Below are 21,741 nucleotides of genomic sequence, written 5' to 3'. Positions count from 1 at the left end.
TCCTCTACTACTTCCTCTCCACCCACTCTTTCCTCAACCTATTGCAATCCTACTTCCTTCCCTACCACTGTACTAAAAAAGAAGAAAAAAAGAAAAAAAGCTCTTTCAAAGACTGCTAATAACCTCCTAATCTCCCAATCTAAAGGCCTTTTTTTCATACTTCATCATCCTTAACAGCACTTGACTCAGCTAACTACCTCTTCCTTTTTAATATTCTTTCTTCCTCAACCATTCCCCCCAGCCATCTTCTTGTCATCTGTTTTATCAATGAATGCATCTTCTGGATCATTAGATATCTAGAGTCACTTCATGGCAGATTTAATCTATTAAGCTTTGGAACTCCGAGTCCATGCTGTCCTGATTGGTGACGGTGTGAGCTCAAATCCACATGTTTAGATGGCCTGCTAGCTCTATCTAGCTAACTCTACCCATGTCATAGCAGCTAGGTGGTGCAGAGGATAAAGTGCTGGGCCTGGAGTCACAAAGACTCCTCTTCCTGAGTTCAAATTTGACCTCAAACACTCACTAGCTGTGTGACCCTGGCAAGTCCTTTAACCTGTTTGTCTCAGTTTCCTCATCTGGAAAATGAGCAGGAGAAGAAAATGGCAAACCACTCCAGTAGCTTTGCCAAGAAAACTCTAAAAGGGGGTAATGAAGAGTCAGACACAACTGAAACAACTGAATAACAAATAGCTATGTCATCACATTCCACCCCAGCTAATTTCTTTTTTTAAAAACCTTCAACAAAAGAAAGTTTACTTGGTAACAGAATGAAAGGGATACTCAGTAAAGCTACAATATTGGTTCAATTGGTAGCAGCAACTCTCCCCTGCATATACACCACTGTAGGGTACCCAATCAGATGGGTGATACCCAATGCTGTGTTCATGGGAAATCTGTCAGGCCTAAGGAGATCAAAATACTCTTGGGTTGGCCTTTTTTTTTTTTTTTTAACTTTAGGTGACCAGGAAGCTGTGTTCCCTGAAGTAGTTAAATCTCAAGAATGATTTCATTCCCTTTTTTGGGTTTATGTTATATTTTTTGTTCTGAACTAAACAAGTGCCAAATAAAATTAACATTTCCATTTACATTGTAGAATAGGAGAGGACTATACATGAAATTGTGAGCCTCTATTATACAGAGCTTGCTTTTCTTTTGAAACATATAATAAATGTGACATATAACTTTTAAAACTGTCTTGCTTGACTGTGATTCATTTTTGGCTTTCTTTTTGTCCTCTTCATTTTTTAAAGAAAAAGGATAAATAAATAAACAAACAAATAAATAGATGAATGAATGAACGAATAAATAAATAAATTGAATAGTCAAGCAAAAAAAAAATCCTACATTGGTATATCCAAAATCTTTCCCTCATTCTGTATGTTGAATCTATTACTGCTCTGTAGTAGATCGGGGTCAGGCAGGAAGTAGATAACATACTTTATCCTCAGTTCTCTGGAACCATGACTGGTCATTACATTGATCAAAATTCTTAAGTCTTTCAAAGATTTTTGTCTTTATGGTATTGATGTGACTGTACAAATTGTGCTGGTCTTTCTCACTATAATCTGTATCAGTTCATGCAAATCTTCCCAAATTTCTCTGAAACTCTTCATCATTTCTTATAGTAGAGTAATATCACTTTACATTCACATACCATCATTTGTTCAGCCATTCCCCAGTTGATGTGCACCCCTCCCCCTTAGTTTATGGCTCTATGCTATAACCAAAAGAACTACTGTACATATTTTTGTATACCTGGGTACCTTTCCTCTTTCACCTCCTTGGGACATAACCCAAGTAGTGATATCCCTGGTAATCTTCCCATTGACATCCTCTCCCACATACATACTTTTGACAGCTTCTGAGAACTGTTATCAAATCAATACCACCTGGAAAGGACATGAAAATCAAATACCCCATGGCTCCAATCCCTAGGACATCCCAAGCCAAAACACAGCTTCCTGGCCTTATGTGTTTTCCCTCATAGGGGGAAATTGTAATTATATATTATAACATATTGTATTATATAATAAATATATTACATTATAAATTATAATATAGAAGCTCCTTAAGGACAGGGCATCCTCACTTTCTTATTTGTATCTTTATGGCTTAAAGGCATAGTGCCTAGAACACAATAAGGGCTTAATAAATGCTCTTCATTCATTCATTTATTTATTCCTTCCTTGATTTCAGTTCCAGGTCTTCTCAATCCTAAAAAAGCCTTTCCTTGATCCTTCTACTTTCCCCCAAACTACTGTCCCATTCTCTTCTCTTCTTTACTGCCAAGCGTCTTTTTAAAAAGTCTCTATACCAAATGTCTCCACTTCCTCACCTTACATTCTGGCTTCCTTTCTTCTCACTTTAGTGATATTGTTCCCTCCAAATCACTCCCTGATTGTCAGATCCAGTGGTTTTGTCTGTCTCGCTCAGTCTTTGTTTCTGTTTCCTTCCTTGTCTTCAAAGACACCATTCTCCTGGTTCTTCCACCTTTCAAACCACCTCTCTCTGCCTCCCTTCCTAGTAACTTAACATCTTAAGATCATTGCTCTCCAAGGATCTAGCCTTAGCACTCTTCTCTTGACATACTTTCTTCCTTGATAATATCATTTGTTCCCTGGCTTCAACTATTCCATTCCACAAACATTTATTTCTTTTTCTTTTTTAAAGTAAATTTATTTATTTTTTGTTTCCAACATTCACTTCCACAAGATTTTGAATTCCACTTTTTCTCCCCATCTCTTCCCTTCCCCCACCCCAAAATGGAGAGCATTCTGCATAGCCCTTCCCCCAATCTACCCTTCCTTCCACCACCACCCCCTTCTCTTATCCCTTTCCCCTTCTATTTTCCTGTAGGGCAGGATAGATTTCTATGCCCCATTGTCTGTATATCTTATTTTCCAGTTGCATTTAAAAACACTTTTTAACATTTGTTTTAAAACTCTGAGTTTCAAATCTCTCTCTTCCTCCCTCCCCACCCACCCTCATTGAGAGGGCAAGCAATTAGATATGTTATACATGTGTAGTCATGCAAAACACTTCTGTAACAGTCATGTTCCACAAACATTTATTAAATACCTAGTATGTATAACATATTGTTCTGGGTTTTGGAATACGAAAATGATGCAGTCTCTACCCTCAAGGAACTGCCATGATGCAGAGTGGGATTGATTCATCAAGTGCAAAGACAAGTACAACACCAGGTAAAGAGCAACAGAAGAGATCAAAGTCTTCAACAAAAGACAGAGAACATAACAATGAACTGAGCATGCAAGTGAAAAAAAACTTGAACAAAAAAGATTTCCAGGTTCAGAACCTGAATCTACCATTGTCTGGGCCACCCATATGACCTTGGACAAGTCATTTCACCTCTTAGGTAATGGGATTGGATGAGAAGATGATCTTTATAGACTTCTTCAGCTCTAAATCATGTGATGCATATCTCTAACTTCCAATAGGACATGTGATTTCAAATCTAAAGGAAACTTATAATTCTCTTAGTCTCTGTGTAATGCCTTCATCTTAGAAATGAAGACACTGAATTGCACAAAAGTCAGGTAACTCGCTAGAGGCAATAAGGTGACAAAATGGCTGGAGTGCTGGACTTGGAGTTCAAATCTGGGCAAAGACACTGTTTTTTTCCCCCTTTCTTTGTATTCTCGGTACTGAGCATGAAGTCTAGCATATAGGCTTAATGCTTAATAAATGTTTGTTGACTTGACCTGATGAGCAGTTGGTACAATTCCAATCTGGGAGAGTTAGGGAGACCCAACCTCAAACAAAACAAAACCAAAAAACTAATGCATGGTCTTGCTATTTTTATGAGCCTGGACAAATCACTTAACCTCTGTTTGCTTCAGTTTCCTCAACTGTAAAATGGAAATAATAACAGCACCCATATTGCAGGGTTGTTGTGAAGATCAAATGAAATAATATTTGTAAAGTGTTTAGCACAGTGCCTGACACATAGTAGGAGCTTGTTTCCCCTTCCTTTCCCATTCCCCTTTTGTTCAATATCACACAAGTAGTAAGCAGAAGAGTCAGGATTTAAAACTGGTCCTTTCTCCCTCTAAACCTAGTGTTATTTCCAACACACCAAACTTTTTCTCCACTGGCACCTTGAACATGCCCCAACTCAACTTTACTACCTTTCTCCTTAAACATACTTTTCTTTCTGCCTTCATTGTTTCACAATTATGTAGGAAAAAAAACCACATACACACCACACACACACACACACACACACACACACACACACACACACACCCCTACAGAACCCAAATTTTATGGGGGGTTTTTTCTCTTTCTCTCCAATGTCACTTTTGGAAACTCTCCCTCCAGGCCTTCTGAGTTCACAGAAATGAAACTTAGATTTGTCCAAATACTTACTTGAGACTATATAAGGCCAGATAAAAGTTACAGGGAATGGGATTTCTGCACCCTTATAATTCCATTTTATTTTCTCTAGAGAGAGAATCACAGAGTCATGGAATTTCAGTTGGAAAGGCCATCTGGTCAACCCATACCTGCAAAAAGAATCCCCATGTTCAATAAGAGGTCAACCAGCCTTTACTTGAAGACTTCTGGTCGGGGGAGCACACCATTTCAGGAAGTAGCCCAGCCCATTTTTGAATAACTCTAATCATTACAAAATCTTTTCTTATATCAAACCCAAATTTCTCTCTTTGTAACACCCACTCATTTTATTATTCCTGGTTCTGCCTGGTTTGGGGGACAAGTAGAATACAATAAATTCCTCTTCTGCATTACAATCTTTCTAGTAGCTGAACACAGCTATCATGTCCCTTATTGGCCTTCTTCAGAGTAAACATCCCCAATTCCTTCGACTGAATAGCATATGATATAAACTGACAGCCCTTCACCATTCTGATTATTCTCCTCTGAATGCTCTCCAGTCTGTCAACATCCTTTCTAAGACATGGCACCTAGAATTGAGCACAGCACTCCAGATATGGTCTAACCAGGGCAGAGTAGGGTAGAACCCAGAATATATATATGTGTGTGTGTGTGTGTGTGTGTGTATGTGTGTGTATATATATATATATACATATATATATCTCCTTATTCCTAGAAACTATGCCTCTCAATTACAGCACAAGATTGCATTTCTGAATGCAACATCACACCATCGATCTTGAGGTCTACTAAAATGCTCATCTTTTTTCAGCCAGCTGTTGTTCATTTTCTACTTGGGAAGTCAATAGTATATTCATTAAGTCATACCAGAATGGAATAGATCCCTCCTTTTTCCCACTACCAGGAGGCTTAGAAGTGATGTTCCTCTGTCTCCACTCCTCAAACTCACTCAGGCATCTGTCCCAGATGTCCTAGCTCTATGGTTGTTCATTCTCATTACAATATTGGTGGCAGTGTCCTTCAGAGGCACAGCCCAGTCTCGAAAGGAGGCCAATCAACTCCCCAACAGCCAAATTCCCCAGAAAGGAGCCTCTGTTTTCCAGCTAACTTTCCTACTAAGTTTTTTAATTGATGACTAGACTCATCCATTAGGTACCTCAACCTAGTTCATGCTGGTTTGGCATTGCTTTGTTGATGTCCACTGAATCCTAATAAGTTTCCAGTATATAGTCCCATCCTGTGTCCTCTTATGTTTCCTAACATAAAATGGTCATAAAAATAGCAAGATCATGCATCAGCTTTTTGGTTTGGTTTTGTTTGAGAGTGGGTCTCCCTAACTCTCCCAGATTGGAATTGTACCAACTGCTCATCAGGTCAAGTCAACAAACATTTATTAAACATTAAGCCTATATGCTAGACTTCATGCTACATACTGAGAATACAAAGAAAGGGGGGGAAAACAGTCTCTTTTCTCAAGGAGCCCAGAGTTGAATAAGGGAGACAATATGCAAATAATGATGTACAGGTATACCTTGGAGATATTGCAGGTTTGATTCCAGACCACTGTAATAAAGTGAGTCGCATGAATCTTTTTGGTTTCCCAGTATATATAAAAGTTATGTTTACACCATACTTAGTCTATCAAGTGTGCAATAGTATTATGTCTTAAAAAAAACAATGTACATATCTCAATTAAAAATACTTTATTACTAAAAAATGCTGACCATCATCTGAGTCTTCAGCAAGTTGTAATCTTTTTGCTGGTAGAAGGTCTTGCCCCAATGTCTATGGCTGTTGACTGATTAGAGTGGTGGTTTCTGAAGGTTGGAGTATCTGTGGCAATTTCTTAAAATAAGACAACAATGAAGGCTGTCACATTGATTGACCCTTCATTTCACAAAAAGATTTCTCTGTAGCACGTGATGCTGTTTGATAGCTTTTTACCCACAGTAGAACTTCTTTCAAAATTGGAGTCAATCCTCTCAAACCCTGCCACTGCTTTATCAACTAAGTTTATGAAATATTCTTCAATATTGTTGTGTTTCAGGGAATAGGGAGCCCCAAGGACAGGGAGAGATGGGGAAACAGCCAGTCAGTGGAGCAGTCAGAAGACACATAACATTTATTGATTAAGTTCACCATCTTACTAGTTGCAGTTCATGGTGCCTCAAAACAACAACAATAGTAACATCAAAGACCATTGATCACAGATCACCATAACAGATTTAATAATAATAATGATGAAAAAGTTTGAAATATTGCAAAAATGACCCAAATGTGACACAGAGATGCAATTTGAGTACATGCTGTTGGAAAAATGGTACCAGTTCAACACAGGGCTGCCACATATCTTCAACCTGTAAAAACCATGGTATCTATGAAGCATAATAGAATATGGTAGGCCTCTACAAACAAGACACATATGGGGGTAAGTTGGAGATAATCTCAGAGGGACAGTATGTAAATTATAGAAGACTAGGAAAGTTTTCTTATAGAAGGTGGGACTTCAGCTATTATTGGAGGGAATTCAGGGAAGTCAGTAGGTGGAGATAAGGAAGAGGAAAGTTCTAAGCATGGGGAACAGACATTTAAAATGCTCAGAGTCAGGAGATCAAGTGTCTTTTGCAAGGAACAGCATTAATGGACCCGATCCCACCACTTGGACATGGCCTGATTCCAACCTGGACTGATTTACCCTCCTTAGGAATCCTAGTGCCCACCCTGCTCATCAGGGCTTACCATATGTCCTAAAACTGGGCTAGCTTTAGGCCTACTGTAGCTCCATTCTGAACTCCCTGTCTCAAGCAATCCACCAATTTCATTAACTCTTTCTCACTCAATACAGATGTATTAAATACCTACCATGTACTAGGCACTATGCTAAATACTGGGGATACAAAGAAAGGCAAAAACAAAACAAAACAAAAAACAAACCAAAACCAGTCCCTGTCCTCCAGGAGGGACAGCATTAAAGAGACAACATGCAAACAGCTTTGTACAAACAAGCTACGTATGAGAGAAACTGAAGATAACCAACAGAAGGAAGACACTAGCATTAGGAGAAATTGGGAAAGCTATGGATATGTAAGAGGAAGTTCTGACTGCCCAAGGTAAATGGTAAATGGTACTGAGTCCTAGCAGTTGGTTTTTCATCATCATTATCATCACCTTCTTCTTCTCCCTCTCCTCCTCCTCCTTCTTGTTCTTCTTCTTCTCCTTCTTCTCCTCCTCCTCCTTCTTCTCCTCCTCCTCCTTCTTCTTCTCCTCCTTCTCCTCCTCCTCCTCCTTCTTCTTCTCCTTCTCCTCCTCCTCCTCCTTCTTCTCCTCCTCCTCCTCCTTCTTCTCCTCCTCCTCCTCCTTCTTCTCCTTCTCCTCCTCCTCCTCCTCCTCCTTCTTCTTCTCCTTCTTCTCCTCCTCCTCCTTCTCCTCCTCCTCCTTCTCCTTCTCCTCCTCCTCCTCCTTCTTCTTCTCCTTCTCCTTCTTCTCCTCCTCCTCCTCCTTCTTCTTCTTCTCCTTCTCCTCCTCCTCCTTCTTCTCCTCCTCCTCCTTCTTCTTCTGCTTCTCCTTCTTCTCCTTCTCCTCCTCCTTCTCCTCCTCCTTCTTTTCCTCCTTCTCCTCCTCCTCCTCCTCCTCTTCCTCCTCCTCCTCCATTTCCTCCTCCTCCTTTTTATAAATGAAACTGATTGCAAATCTGCTACCATCTATAAATGTGAGATACCACTGAGTATTGAGATCAGGAAGTGAAAGGTTGATTTTGCCTCAGCAACATTGTCTTTGAGAAAACAGGAGCTGGGGCGAGGGGTGTTTACCGCCTTATACTAGTATAAAAAGGAATGAAACATACCTAGAGCACTAACCAGAGGAAGTGCTCTTCTCACTAGGCCTTGACAATAGCAGTTGCGTTTCCTGCCCAAAGCACCCAGCAGCTCAGCTCTCTGTTATCTCCACATCTTTCCCCTTTAGTCAAACCACTGACTGCTTTTACCTCATTCTGATTACTCTCCTGTCTTCTCGTATCCTGGACCAATCTCTGCTCCTGCCCTACAAGCCCTGCTGCAGATTTACACACACTCATCCAATTACCCGACCCTCAGGGCCTTCAATAGGCCATTCTCCCTCACCTTTAACAATAACAAAAACCACAATGCCAACATATCTACCACATTGTAAAGTTTTCAGAATCTTAGATATTGCAAATATTATTATCCCCATTTTCTGGATTGGGAAAATGAACCTCAGAAAGGTCAAGTATTTGAAGAGCTATCATGTGGAAGGATTACACTTGTTGCATTTGGCTCCAGCAGACAACAGCAGGAGCAGTGGATGGAAGTGGCAGAGTCTAATTTAGGCTTGATCTCAGGGTAGGCTTCCTAACAACTGTAGCTGTCCAAAAGTGGAATAAGCTGGGCTCACTGGAGGTCTCCAAGCAACAGCTGAAAAAGCTACTTGTCAGGAATATTATGGGGGGATTCCCTTTTTTATGACCTGGACTACATGGCACTGAAGACCCTTTGAACTCTAAATTCTGTGATTCTGCCACTTATCTAAGGTCACACAGCTACTTAAGTATGGGGGAAAAAACCCCCCAGCATTTCTGACTCCAAGACCAGTGTTTTCCCAGATATATTGCCCTCTTCATAGCTCTACATCAAACAAACCTCTATTTGCCCCCTCCTTCAAAACCCTACTCAAAGCTCAACTTCTCCATGAAGATTTCCCCTGCCTGCTCTCCTACTCTGAGTTCCAATTGCTCTAGCATCTTCTTAATTCTTACTAAGAAATCAATTAAAAAAGTATCCAGGGTATTGATGCTTAACATGGAACTAAGACTTTTGGGACACTATGTGTATTGAGCATGTATTATACAACCAGTACTGTGTTAGGCACTATTTACTACATGATCTCTGCCCTCAAGGAGCTTACAGTCTCTTATATGTAATATAACAGTGTGCTGTTTATGTAAATACTTATTGAACTGAATCCATATAGCTGCATTAGTTTATTGTTATGAATAACAATAATAATAAATAATAACAGCTCATATTTCTGTAGTCCTTCACAGTTTTCAAAATCTTTTTCTCGCAATAGTCCTGTAAGCTGTGCATTGTGAGAAGTGGTATATTTCTAACTCTGAACAAGACTTTCCAAAAAGAATGTCCTTTGTCAAACTATGCATCCCCAGTTTTTGGTTCTGAAAATATCTAGAAGTCACTGAGGCCATCACTTTGTGAAATGTCTGATGCCCATTACCTATGTGCTCATCCTAAGCTTGGAGATGGGCAGCAGCTTACAGGAAGGTTGCTCTGAGAGTAGAGGAACAGAGACAGAAAAAGGAGAAGTTGCTTAAGTACTAAAGAATGCACAGAAGCAGCTGCAGAATTAGAGTGGGAACCCAGGTGTTCTGGGCTTCCAGACTATTACTTCAAATTTTTTCAAAATCATTTTAGTAGTTTGGACTCAGTTGGGTACAGCAATGCTTAGGAGGATAGTGCTGTGACTGGCATCAGAGAGCTACAGAAGCATTAAATAGATACTGTGAACTAGCTATACTTACACTAGCAGGTGTTTCCCTTGTTAATGACTATGATTCGCCAGCACCTAAATCAATGAGCAAGTTTCCCCACTTCCATGCAGTGGAAATTTACATCTACATCACTCACTGCATGAATGATGGTTACAACTTTGGGGAATGTGTGGAAGATGAATTTTTTGAGAAAACAAGTTGTACCAATTAATAAAAAGACCTCAAAATGGTACTTCATGGGGAGGGGGACACAAAAGTGCAATTACAGGGTTTTGCAATAAACAAGTATTATGAAAATGACTGCTTATATAATTTTGGAACATTAAAAAATCTGTAGCTATGATAAAAGTTTCATGTAACTTCATAGCAGCTGGTCATGTATATGGAGGGAAGGTATGCTTTTCCACTGCAAATCATAGCACTTTTGGTAACATATATAATAACATGGTAAAAGTGTCTTTCCCAAAGCAAATGGCAACTGAGGAAAGAAATTTGTTTCTCCATTAATGCAAAGACTGTAAAACATTGCTTCAGGTTTTAAGCTGCACTTCCCCTCTCCTTCTAAGCCTCATTTTCCAGCTTCTTGTTGACCCTTCAGCACAACAAATCTCCCAGCCCACTACACTAAATCTTCTTCTATGAACAAGAGTCATCTGGTTGGGCTGCTTGTCATGAGAGGCTCCCCACGCCAGTCCAGACTATACCCAGATGTCAAAATCATCTTCCTAAAGAGTAAGTCTAACAGGTTACCCCCACCCCCATTTAATAAATGTCAGTGGCTTCCTATCATCTCCGGGATCAAATATGAAAACCTCTATTTGGTGTTCAAAACTCTTAAGAGTCCCCCCCACACACACACACATGCTTTCCAGACTTTTTATACCTTGTGCATTTCCCCATACACACACACACACACACACACACACACACACACGTACTCTGTGATCCAGTGACGCAGGCCTCTCTGTTGTAACTTACATAAGAAACTCCATCTCTTTTTCTTTGGTTGGTTTTTTTATTTGGTTTTGGAGGCAACAGAGGTTAAGTGACTTGCCCTGAGTCAGACAGCTAGTAAGTGTCTGAGGCTAGATTTGAACTCAGTTCTTCCTGACTCCAGTGCTCTATCCACTGCACCACTTACCTGCCCCTATCTATTGACTTGCGGTATTTTCTTGGCTACCTCCCGTTCCTGGAATGTTCTCCCTCCTCACTTCTCCCTCTTGCCTTCCCTGGCTTCCTTCAAGTCCCAACTAAAATCCCACCTTCCACAGGAAGCCTTTCCCAATCCTTCATTCTAGCACTTGCCCTCTGTTTCCTATTTGTCCCGTGTATAGCTTGTTTGCTTGCTTACTGTCTCCCTCATTGCAATATAAGCTCCTTGAAGGCAGGGACTGTCTTCTGCTTTTTTTTTCCGCCCAGTGCTCAGTACAGTGCTTGGCACGTAGTAGGCACTTAATGTTTATCAACTGCTTGTTTAGTGATTCAGATGAGTATGAGAAGATCCTGGGGGGCCAAAACATTTAACCCCATTTTGTCGAGGGCACTTTCTAAGGGGCTCAGAACTGCATCATTTCCTCTAAAGAGGCATCATGGCATAACTTAAACTCACTGAATCCATAGTCAAAGGATCTGGATTTGAAATCTAATTACATTACTCACTAACTTGGGGTGATTCTGAGCTGCAGTTTACTCATCTATAAAATCAAGAGGTTAAACTAGTTGGGCTCTGATATCCCCTAAAGTGACAAATTCTATGGTCTTTAGAATAGGGAAATTTTTTCTGAGTTGTATTTAACACCTCCCCAGGTGACTCTAGAAGGCTCTTAGATCATAGGTTCAAAGATCTGAAACTGAAAAGGTCCTTAAAGATCATCTCAGTCAGTCTGTCAATAAGCATTTATTAAGCACCTACCATGTACCAGTCACTGTGCTAAGCAGTGGGGATACAAAGGAAGGCAAAAGACAGTCCTTGCCCCCAAGGAGCTGCCAGTCTTACAGGGAAGACAACACTCAAACAACTATGTGCAAGCTATATACAAGAGAACCTAGAGATAGTAAACAGAGGGAAGGCACTAAAATATTATCATTATTGTTATACAAAAAAAAGGATTGTATGGAAAATTGTAAATCTTAATCACATATAGCTTCTTTTTTAAGTATAAAATGTTTCTTGTTGTCACATAAAGTTATTAGGTTCTGTTTGCTCCACTTCAACTTTCAGGGAGTCAGCTATTTAGTTATTTCTACCTTCTAGTCTAAGCGATTCATTCTTCTTCCAATTCTTTTCCCTAGAGTTCTTATTTTACTTTTAATTTCACTTTTAATCTAGTGCATCTTTTTTCCAGATATTCTTATAGCGCATGTGACAAAACCATGTTTTTTTCTCTGATGATTTGCTTGTTACTGTTATGGAATTACTCTCTTCTGGTTGTATCTCTTGGGCATCTCTGAATCCATAATATCTCTTTAGGATGTTTGGTGTCTTCTGTTTACTCATTTCTCCAGCTTTAGCTCCTGATTTGAGACTTACTTCCAAAAGAAGGCTCCACCCCCTCCCTTATTGTTGGATAACAACAACAGCAATAATAGCTAACATTTATAGGGTGCTTTAAGGTTTGCAAAGTTTTTTTTTAAATATATGTTATATCATTTGATTTTCACACCCACCCAGTGAGATAAATATTATTATTACCCCTATTTTACAGATGAGGAAACTGATGCTAGGAAAGATTAAGTAACTTGCCAAATGACATAGAGCTAGTAAATATTTGAGGTGGGATTTGAACTTGGATCTTCCTGACTCTAAGTGCTGAACTCTGTTCACTGTGACACCTACCTGCTGTAGATGGAATGGTCAGGCCCTACTTCGACCTGCCCTTGATTACCTGGGCTCCTGTTCCTGACTTCTATCTGCCCTGCTTTGTCTGTACTCAAAGTGCTGGCAGATTTCAATCTCCCTTTGATCACTTGGGTTCAGAGTACGGTGGTCTTCAGGGCCATCCGGAGCATCTCAGCTCAAACTGCTGAGGGCTTTCTGCCTTTCTGAGGTTTTTTTGTCAGAGCAATGGTTGCAAGTTTCTGAGGCCCCACGAACTTCCCTAGTGAAATACTCTGGGACTCCTTCCCCCTTGTACAGATTGCTGTAAGCTCTGGGGCTCTCTGTACTATCTCAGGTCCCAACCACTGCGTTTAACAGAGGAAGGAGCTGAGGTCTAGAGAAAGCAATTAACTTGCTCATACATAAACACCATGTTAGTACTTCACATAGCCATGGCATCAGCACAGCCCATGATTCAGAGAAGGATAATGAAGGAGAAGGACTAGGGTGAATGATAAATGATGGTGTACTGCCAGCCAGAGGACCTGAGTAGTTGACATGTTGCTATTACCTCCCTGTGTGACCTTGGGTAAGTTTTTTGCTTCCATGAGCCTCAGTTCCTGTATCTCCCATAGGACTAGGTCAAGGATTCTTTTTCTTATGTTTTATTGTATTTTAATTATTTTGTTAAATATTTCCCAATTACATTTTTAAACAATCGTTTAAAAAAACTTTTGAGTTCTAAATTCTCTCTCTTCCTCCACCCCCTCTCCCACTTATTGAAAGAGCAAGCAATATGACACCCATTATACATGTGAAGTTATACAAAACCTATTTCTATATTAGCCATGTCACCAAAAAAGCAAAAAAAAAAAAAGAAAAAGAAAGTGAAGAACAATATACTTCTGTCTGTGTTTAGAGTTTATCAATTCTCTTTCTGGAGGTGGGTAGCATTTTTCATTGTGAGTCTTTGGAATTATCTTGGACCATTGTATTGATTAGAGTAGCTAGATCTTTCACAGTTAATCATCATTATAATATTGCTGTTACCATGTGTAATGTTCTCTTGGTTCTGCTGACTTCACTTTTCATCAATTCATATAAAGTCTTCCCAGGTAATTTTCTTTTTAACCTTACTTCAGATATTCTTTCCCTCTTCCAGGACCCCCTCATCATTTCTTATGGCATAATACTATCCCATCACTATTATATGCTGCAACTTGTTCAGCCATGCCCCAACTGATTCCTCAATTTCCAATTCTTTGCCATCACAAAAAGAGCTACTATAAATATTTTCGTACATGTAGGTCCTTTTCATTTTTATCTCTTTGGGATACAGACCTAGTGGTGTTATTGCTGGATCAAAGGGTATATGAATTTTATTGTCCTCTGGGCATAGTTCCAAATTGTTCTCCAGAATGTTGGACCAGTTCACAACTTTACCAACAGTGCATTAGTGTCCCAATTTTTCCACATCCCTTCCAACGTTTGTCATTTTCCTTTTCTGTTATGTTAGCCAATCTGATAGGTGTGAGGTAGTACCTCAGAATTATTTTAATTTGCATTTCTCTAATAAGTAGTGGTTTAGAGCATTTTTTCATGTGACTATTGATAGCTTTGATGTCTTCTTCTGAAAATTGCCTATTCATATCTTTTGACCATTTATCAATTGGGGAATGGCTTTTATTTTTATAAATTTGACTCAGTTCCCTCTATTTTTGAGAAATAAGGGATTTATCAGAGAAACTTGCTTTAAGTCTGCTCTCCCTCCCTCACTATTTCCTGCTTTATTCATCATTTTGGTTGCATTGGTTTTGTTTGTGAAAAAAACATTTAAATTTCGTGTAATCCACAGTAACAGCCACGTTGTGCAATGACTAGCTTTGATAGACTTAGCTCTTCTCAGCAATGCAAGGATCTAAGATATCTCCAAAAGGCTCATGGTGGAAAATGCTATCCACATCCAGAGAAAGAACTATGGAGTTTGAATGCAGATTGAAGCATACTATTTGCTCTTGGAGAGGAAAAAGAGTCACTATATGGTATCCTGAGGAGATGTGGCTAAGGGTAAAATGTATCCAGGGGAGTCCTAGCCTTGTGAAATTTTAAGGTAGAGAGAGGGTTAAGGGCCCATTATACGTGTGTCTTGGGCTACTTCCTCCTTTTCTAGGATCTGACTCACTGCCTGGTCCCCAGCAGCGGTGACCTGGAAATGGCTGTAGTCCTAACTCAGGTGTCCTTCTTGGGCTCTGTGGTCATGGTAGCTACTAGAGATAGGGCAAAAGCCCAGATATAGCACTGTTGAAACAAAGGCACTTGCAGGTCTCTAGGTAGGCTAGGAAGGTAAGAGGTCCCCAGACAGCAGGCTACATCCTGTATGAGTGTGTTAGGTTCCCACGTTGGGTTTTCACCTCATAACCACCTTATACAACATCATTCTTATTTACAGCCTGCTCAGAACCACCAAATCACTAACCCCCAACAGGTCATCTGGTCAAGCTCCCCACCATTAAGCAAGTCAATGCTGCTACCAGATAGTCCAGTGGCTTTGAGTGAGTCACTCACTTGGCACTTCTTGGCCTCAACTTTGTCACCAGTGAAATGAGGGGGATTGGCCTAAATAAACTATAATACTTCTACCACTAGTGTTTTATGTTAAACCATCCAAAACAGATTTTGGTCTAATTTGCTTTGAACTTATGATTTTTCTGAAGTAGAAGTTGAATCCCAGCCTTATTTCTTGCTGCTGCTCAGCTCATTTCTGGTGCATTTTCAGGATGTGTGAGTTTATTTTAATATGATCCTTAGCAAAGCATATATAGGAAGGCAAGTCTCCTTGGGGGGAAAATCATTATTACCAAAGCCAAAAAGAAATATTTTGGATTATCTGCTATTGAGGATGGTCGTTGGTACTTTCCCCTTTTTCAAAATAGTTTTCTTATTATTTCTTTTAATTTTCTTTTTAACCTTACTTCAGATATTCTTTCCCCCTTCCAGGACCTTAGATTCTGTGCCTTTTTCTGTAGAAGTCAGTTTTGGAGCTGGAAGGACACTCATGAATCATCTGGTACAAACACAACTAAGCCCAAAGGGTTGGATCACCAATGACATAATCCTCCAGTGTGAGGCAGCTGAGTCCTTTGCCTGGACTCCCCACAAAGAGCCTGTGTCTTCTGTATCTCCCAACAACCCTCACTACAGCACTCTCCTGAGGAGTCTAGCTTTGGGGCATAAACAGTCTTCTCTTCCCAGAATTCTCTTCCACCTTACTACATGGGCAGCTCTCCTAGGCCTTGTCTTCTGGATGATCCAAGCTGGTTGGTAGTAGCCCAGAGGCAGGAGTCCTGAGTGGGATGGGGGAGGAGACTGATGTTAGAGCAAGATTTTCCCTGGGCTGCCTCTGGGCTTAGATGATACCAATCTTGCAGCCTGGGTAGGAAATGGGAAATCCTCTGAAGGAAACTGGCAGGTTAGACAAGCAAGGAGACCAAACAACGGTAACTACCATGGTATAACCATGCATTGAAGTAGGGTCTCTTCTGTTCCTGTGTTAAGAAAAATGAACACACTTGAATAAGCAGACCTTACACTTACCTGCTCTCTTTGAATTTTACCCTGCCCTTGAGGCTGTTCATTCATCTCTGACTCTCCGCGACCCCATTGGGGGATTTCTTGGCAGACGCACTGGAGCAGTTTGCCATTTCCTTCTCCAACTCATTTTACAGATGAGGAAACTGAGGCAAACAGGGTAAAATGACTTGCCCAGGGTCACACAGCTAATACATGTCTGAGGCCAGATTTTAATTCAGGAAGAGGAGTCTTCCTGACTTCAGGCCCTGCACTCTATCCACTGTGCCACCTGGCTGTCCTGTTCTTGAGGTAAAGTGCAAAACAAATATTGCCATTCCTCAAACAACTGATTACAAAGCTCAGCTCAAGCCCCAGCTGCCTCACACTGGAGGATTGGGTCTCCTTCCCCCCTCAGCGTTCTAGGAATAATTTTGAGGAGATGGGGGTAGTTTTCTAAAAGTATTGCTTCTACTCACAAAGCTACTAAGTGCATGAGCTAGAATTCAGACCACATCTTTTGGCTCCGTGTTGCTTCTCCTAATGACCACCAATAAAGACTAACATAATCTATGGGGGCTTCAGTTCAAGGAAATAAAAATTACTGAGAGTCAGGAGATTAGTTCTAGTTTCGGTTCTGTCTCTAACCTCCTGGCTGGCCTTGAGCAACAAACTTTATCTCTAGAGGCCTCGGTATTCTTACCTGTATAATGAGGCAGGTTGCACTACAGGACCTCTTCCACCTGTAACATTGTGGTTCTGTGATCACAGCTCACAATCCAGAACAGTAATTAATTTATTATTGGGACAGCTAGGAGAGCACTGGGCTTGAAATCAGAAAGACCTGAGTTCAAAAGTGGCCTTAGACACTTACTAGCTGTATGACCATGGGCAAGTCACTTACCACTGTCTGCCTCATTTCCTCATGTGTAAAATGAGCTGGAGAAGAAAATGGCAAACCACTACAGGTATGTTTGCCAAAAAAAAAAACCCCAAATGGGTCAAAGAGTCGGATCTGACTGAACAACAATTGTTATTCCCTACTTATTGACATCAGAACAAACATGCCACTACATGTGTTTGTATGTGCATGCCAATGTAATAATGTATACACACAGTAGCAAAAGACCAGCTACAGTAGAGTTTCTTCCTCGGCTCTTTATAGGGTCACTGAGTCATACACAGCTATCCAAGAGCTTCCATTGAATAATCTGGAACATAATAGGAAGGAAAAGCATTGGAGTACATGATAGCATTGTGATGGTGGGTGAATAGTGTATGCATGTTAATGAATACACAGACATTCATATACAGGTATGTATACATACCTCAGGCAGCTCTCTAAGATTGTCAGTTATAGACAGATTGCCATCTGCATCAGCGGAGAAAGAGCTCACATCAATCACAGGTCCTCATGGCGTTGATGAATTTATAGATGCAAGTGCATGGATATCTAAGTGCTCGACTATAATTTAGAAACATGTAAATTCAAACAAAATAAGTTCCTGCATTGGTCATAAAAAAATCTCATCCTGCCCTCCGAGCCTGTCACCTATCAAGAGATGGGGACAATGTTTCATCCGGTCTATGCACAGAGCATTGACCAAGTCACTCCTCTTCTCTGGCCTCAGTTTCCTTATATCCAAAGTGAGAGGTTTAGACTAAGTGTTCTCTTAACTCCATTCTAACTCTAAATTCTATGAATCTATTATTATTAAAGGCATATTAGGAGTAGAAATAAAACTAACTGTAGGTGCAGTAGAAATAAAAAATAAAGGAAGAATAATAGAAATAGTTAACTATGGGTCCAATATAGGGAAAGCATTTTAAAAAAAAATCTGAGTCCATCAGAGAGCTCTTAATGCAGCTATATCAGTTTCTCTTGATATCTCTCCTCTTTCTTCTGAATTAATATTATTTATAATTATATGGTCAAAATTTCACTTTTTGTTAAATCAAATCCTTTTAGATTTTCTGACCATCATCCTATCTTTTCTGTTACTGTTTTGAACTTGGGTTCCTAAAGAGAGTCCCAGAAGTTCCCTACCTTTTTCAGTATGACAAGCCTTAAAAATGTTTTTAATTGTTTTCAAGTATGATTGTCACTTCTTAGTGTCTACCCCCCTCCATAAATAGAACCCTCCCTTTTAACAATTAAGTACAGTTAAGAAGAATAAACACATTAGTCATCTTAGACAACATGTGCTTTATTCAATACTCATAGTCTACTACCTGTCTGTCAAGAGGTGGAAAGCATATTTAATCATCATTCTCTTAAAATAAAGATGGACGATTGCACTAATTACTGTTTGGGCAGCTGGTATAATGGATAGAGAGTTGGAATTGGAATCAGGAAGATCTGAGTTGAAATTCTGCTTCATATACTTAATGGTTGTATGATTTTGGGCAAGTAATTTAACCTCCCAGTCTCAGTTTTCTCATCTGTCAAATGGGGACAACAATAGCATGTACCTCACAGGTCGTTATAAGACACAGATGAGACATACTGTAAAATACTTTGACAATCTTAAACCACTTTATATGTGTTATATTATCATTATTCATGTTCTTATATCTTTCACTGTCATTTTCCTAGTCACAAATTTGATCATTGTGTAAATATTCCTGCAATGGTTCATACAAATATTTTCAAGTTTCTAACATGGTTTCAAATCATTTTCTAGAATTTTTCTAGAGCTGTTCATAGTTCCATCAACAGTAAATTAAGTACTCGTGGATCTACATGACTCTCCAATATTACCATTTTTTGTGTTTTCTCATTTTTGCCAATATGATAGGCATAAGGGGAAATTAATTGGCATTTCTCATTATTAGTGATGTAGAGCGTCTCTTCATATGATTGTTGATAATTTGTATTTTTCAATTGTCTGTCAGCCAGGGATGGTGGGGCATATCTGTGATCCTTGCTACTGGGGAGGTTGAGGATGGGGGTTTGCTTACGTTCAAGAGCTCTAAGTTGCAATGGCCTAAGCCAATTCGGTGTCTGACCTAAATTTAGCACCAATATGATGAATCCCCAAGAACAGGGGACTGATCACCAGGTTGCCCAAGGAAGGTTGGAAGTGGAGCAGAACAAAGCTCTTATGCCAATCAGCATAGATGAAACCTGTAAGTGGCCAACTGCACATCCCACCTGAGTCTAGAAAAAGAAGGAAGGAAGGAAGTGTGTGCTACAGTTACCCAAAAATAACACTCAGAGATTTTCTAGGTATAAAGTGAAAGATTTATTACGTTCTCGTGAGAAGCAGGTGTCTGCTTCCTCCGGCAGTCCAAGCGAAGCGAGGCAAGACACAAAGGTCAGAACAAAGGTTATATAGTCTTAACGCAGAGACACCCACCCACCACTGGCCGTAAATTCCCTTTGGACAGGAATTTCAGCCTTGCAATCTAAAACGCGAAAATCTACCCCAGAAACAAGGAATCTCATTATAATACTACCAATCCTAGCTATTTTATCCTTATTTAGCATTAGCCATTACCTAATACTAATGTAACAGCACAGATCATGTGTTTTCTTGGAACTTGAAACTTGGGCCTATTCAGGCTAGCGCAACTGACCTTGAGTTTGTAACAGTCTACAAAACTGTTACACTCAGTCCATATGAGAGATCTCACACTGTTTACATTGTCTCACTCAGAAGGAAGGAAGGAAGGAAGGAAGGAAGGAAGGAAGGAAGGAAGGAAGGAAGGAAGGAAGGAAGGAAGGAAGGAAAATAGAAAATTGCCTGTTAGTATCCTTTGTCTACTTGTCTACTGGGCAATGGCTCTTATTATTTCATATTTGTATCAATTATCTGTATATCTTGAGTATCAGACATTTAGCAGACATGCTTTCTGTTAAAATTTATTTTTCTAGTTAGCTCTTTCTTTTCTTACTTTAGACACATGAAGCTATTTAGTTCATACAAAAACATTTTAATTTGATCTAGTCAAAATGGCCTCAATGTACAATATGAATAAATTATGGGAAGAGAAATTTATTCCCATAGGAAAAAAAGAGAAATACTAATATAAAAGACTCAGAACATACATTGATAGAAAGTTTTAAAACAAGAGTTAGTAACTTAATAACTATTGTTGCAATCTGCTGGGAGGCTGATATGTAAAACTCATCAGAACATAAAAGCAGCTTACAGTATTGCTGAGTAGGTGTTTTACATTGCACTTTGGCTCTGCATTAGCTCCCTCAAAGTCCCTGTCTTCTGGCAATTAAGCCCAGAAACTTGGTCTTCTTCTGTTGATGGAGATGGTCTCCAACAAAGAAACTCCCTGTTGCTAACAGTCAGCTTCAGTCAATGGACCCCACTCACAAGGTTGCCTCCAGCCCTGGGCTTGTCCAGCTCTGATGCTCACTCACTTATTCAGGAAAGGAAACACAGAGCAGAACAGGCATCTAAGGACCCAGCTCAGATTCCCTGAGGGGATCTCCCTACTCTAGCACAAAAGCAGTTACATGCAGGATTAAACAGTAGCATTAAATAGCAGTTTCATGATGCTGTGATGGGAAAGGGCTAGTTCATCCCTTACCCTTCCATAGAAGTCTTAGAGTTACATGATGCCACCTGGAGGGTAGAAGGAAAAGACTATGATCAGGAAGGTGTCTCTCTTTTTAATTAACGTGGACTCTTCACCAATTCCATTTTAAGGGACCCCTTAGGGTTTGGTTTTTTTTTTTTACCACTTAGGTTTTTTGAAAGTAACAAATCCTTTCAACCATGAGCCACCACACATCCAGAAGTTGTCATTAAGTTCATCATCCCCAATGGGCTTGATCACTGAGTCACTATGCTCCTGGAGTCCCCAGAAGTTTCCAGGGGAGCCTTATGTGCACACTCCCCTGTGAACACTAATTCAACCTCTGCTGTGCTGGGTTTATTGAACATTAGGCTGCTATATTCTATTCTTCTGGTTTTGCTTACATCATCTACTCTATTGATAGAATATTCTATTTTTTAACCATACCAAAGAATTTTAATGATTACTGCTATATAGTTTGGATTTTGATAATGCCAGGGTCCCTTCATTTTGACTTTTTTCATTGTTTCCTTTGAGATTTTTTGTTTTGTTTTTAGTTCCTTCAGATGAATTTGGTTATTATTTTTAGGTCTATAAAGAAACCCTTTGGTAATTTGATTGGTAAGGTACTAAATCTGTACATTTACTTTATAATATGCATATTATATATATGATATATAATTATGTTAATTTATGCATTCATGTAAGTTAATTTAGGTAGTGTCTTCTTTTTTTTTAATATTGGTAAAGCCTAACTATGAACAGTGTTAATCTCTCCAACTATAACGCTTTCTTTACTTCTGTAAATAATGTTTTGTAGTTGGATTCATGTAAGTCCTGAGTATGTCCTCATAGGTTAATTTCCAGATATTTTGCACATTTTGTAGTTACCTTGAATTGGATTTTTCTATTTCCT

General features: G+C 39.6%; 1 protein-coding gene across 4 annotated transcripts in view; it reads left to right on the top strand.

The window, feature by feature from the left end:
- Positions 1-21,741, top strand: part of CHI3L2 (chitinase 3 like 2) — a 69,503-nt gene that overhangs the window by 7,911 nt on the left and 39,851 nt on the right. For 2 of the 4 annotated variants that reach the window (XM_021001474.2, XM_078154959.1), the window contains exon 1: positions 13,143-13,311. The exons of the other annotated variants lie outside the window; for them this stretch is intronic. The gene's annotated coding sequence lies outside the window, so the exon portion shown is untranslated. Of the gene's footprint in view, positions 1-13,142; positions 13,312-21,741 lie in introns of those variants that run through there. 4 annotated transcript variants of the gene reach the window in all.

The sequence above is a fragment of the Phascolarctos cinereus genome, unplaced genomic scaffold (genome assembly GCF_003287225.1).
Source record: "Phascolarctos cinereus isolate Bilbo 61053 unplaced genomic scaffold, phaCin_HiC Scaffold_5;HRSCAF=322, whole genome shotgun sequence".
Lineage (NCBI taxonomy): Eukaryota > Metazoa > Chordata > Mammalia > Diprotodontia > Phascolarctidae > Phascolarctos > Phascolarctos cinereus.
The sequence above is the reverse complement of the archived record's forward strand: the minus strand, read 5'-3'. Positions and strand labels throughout refer to the sequence as shown.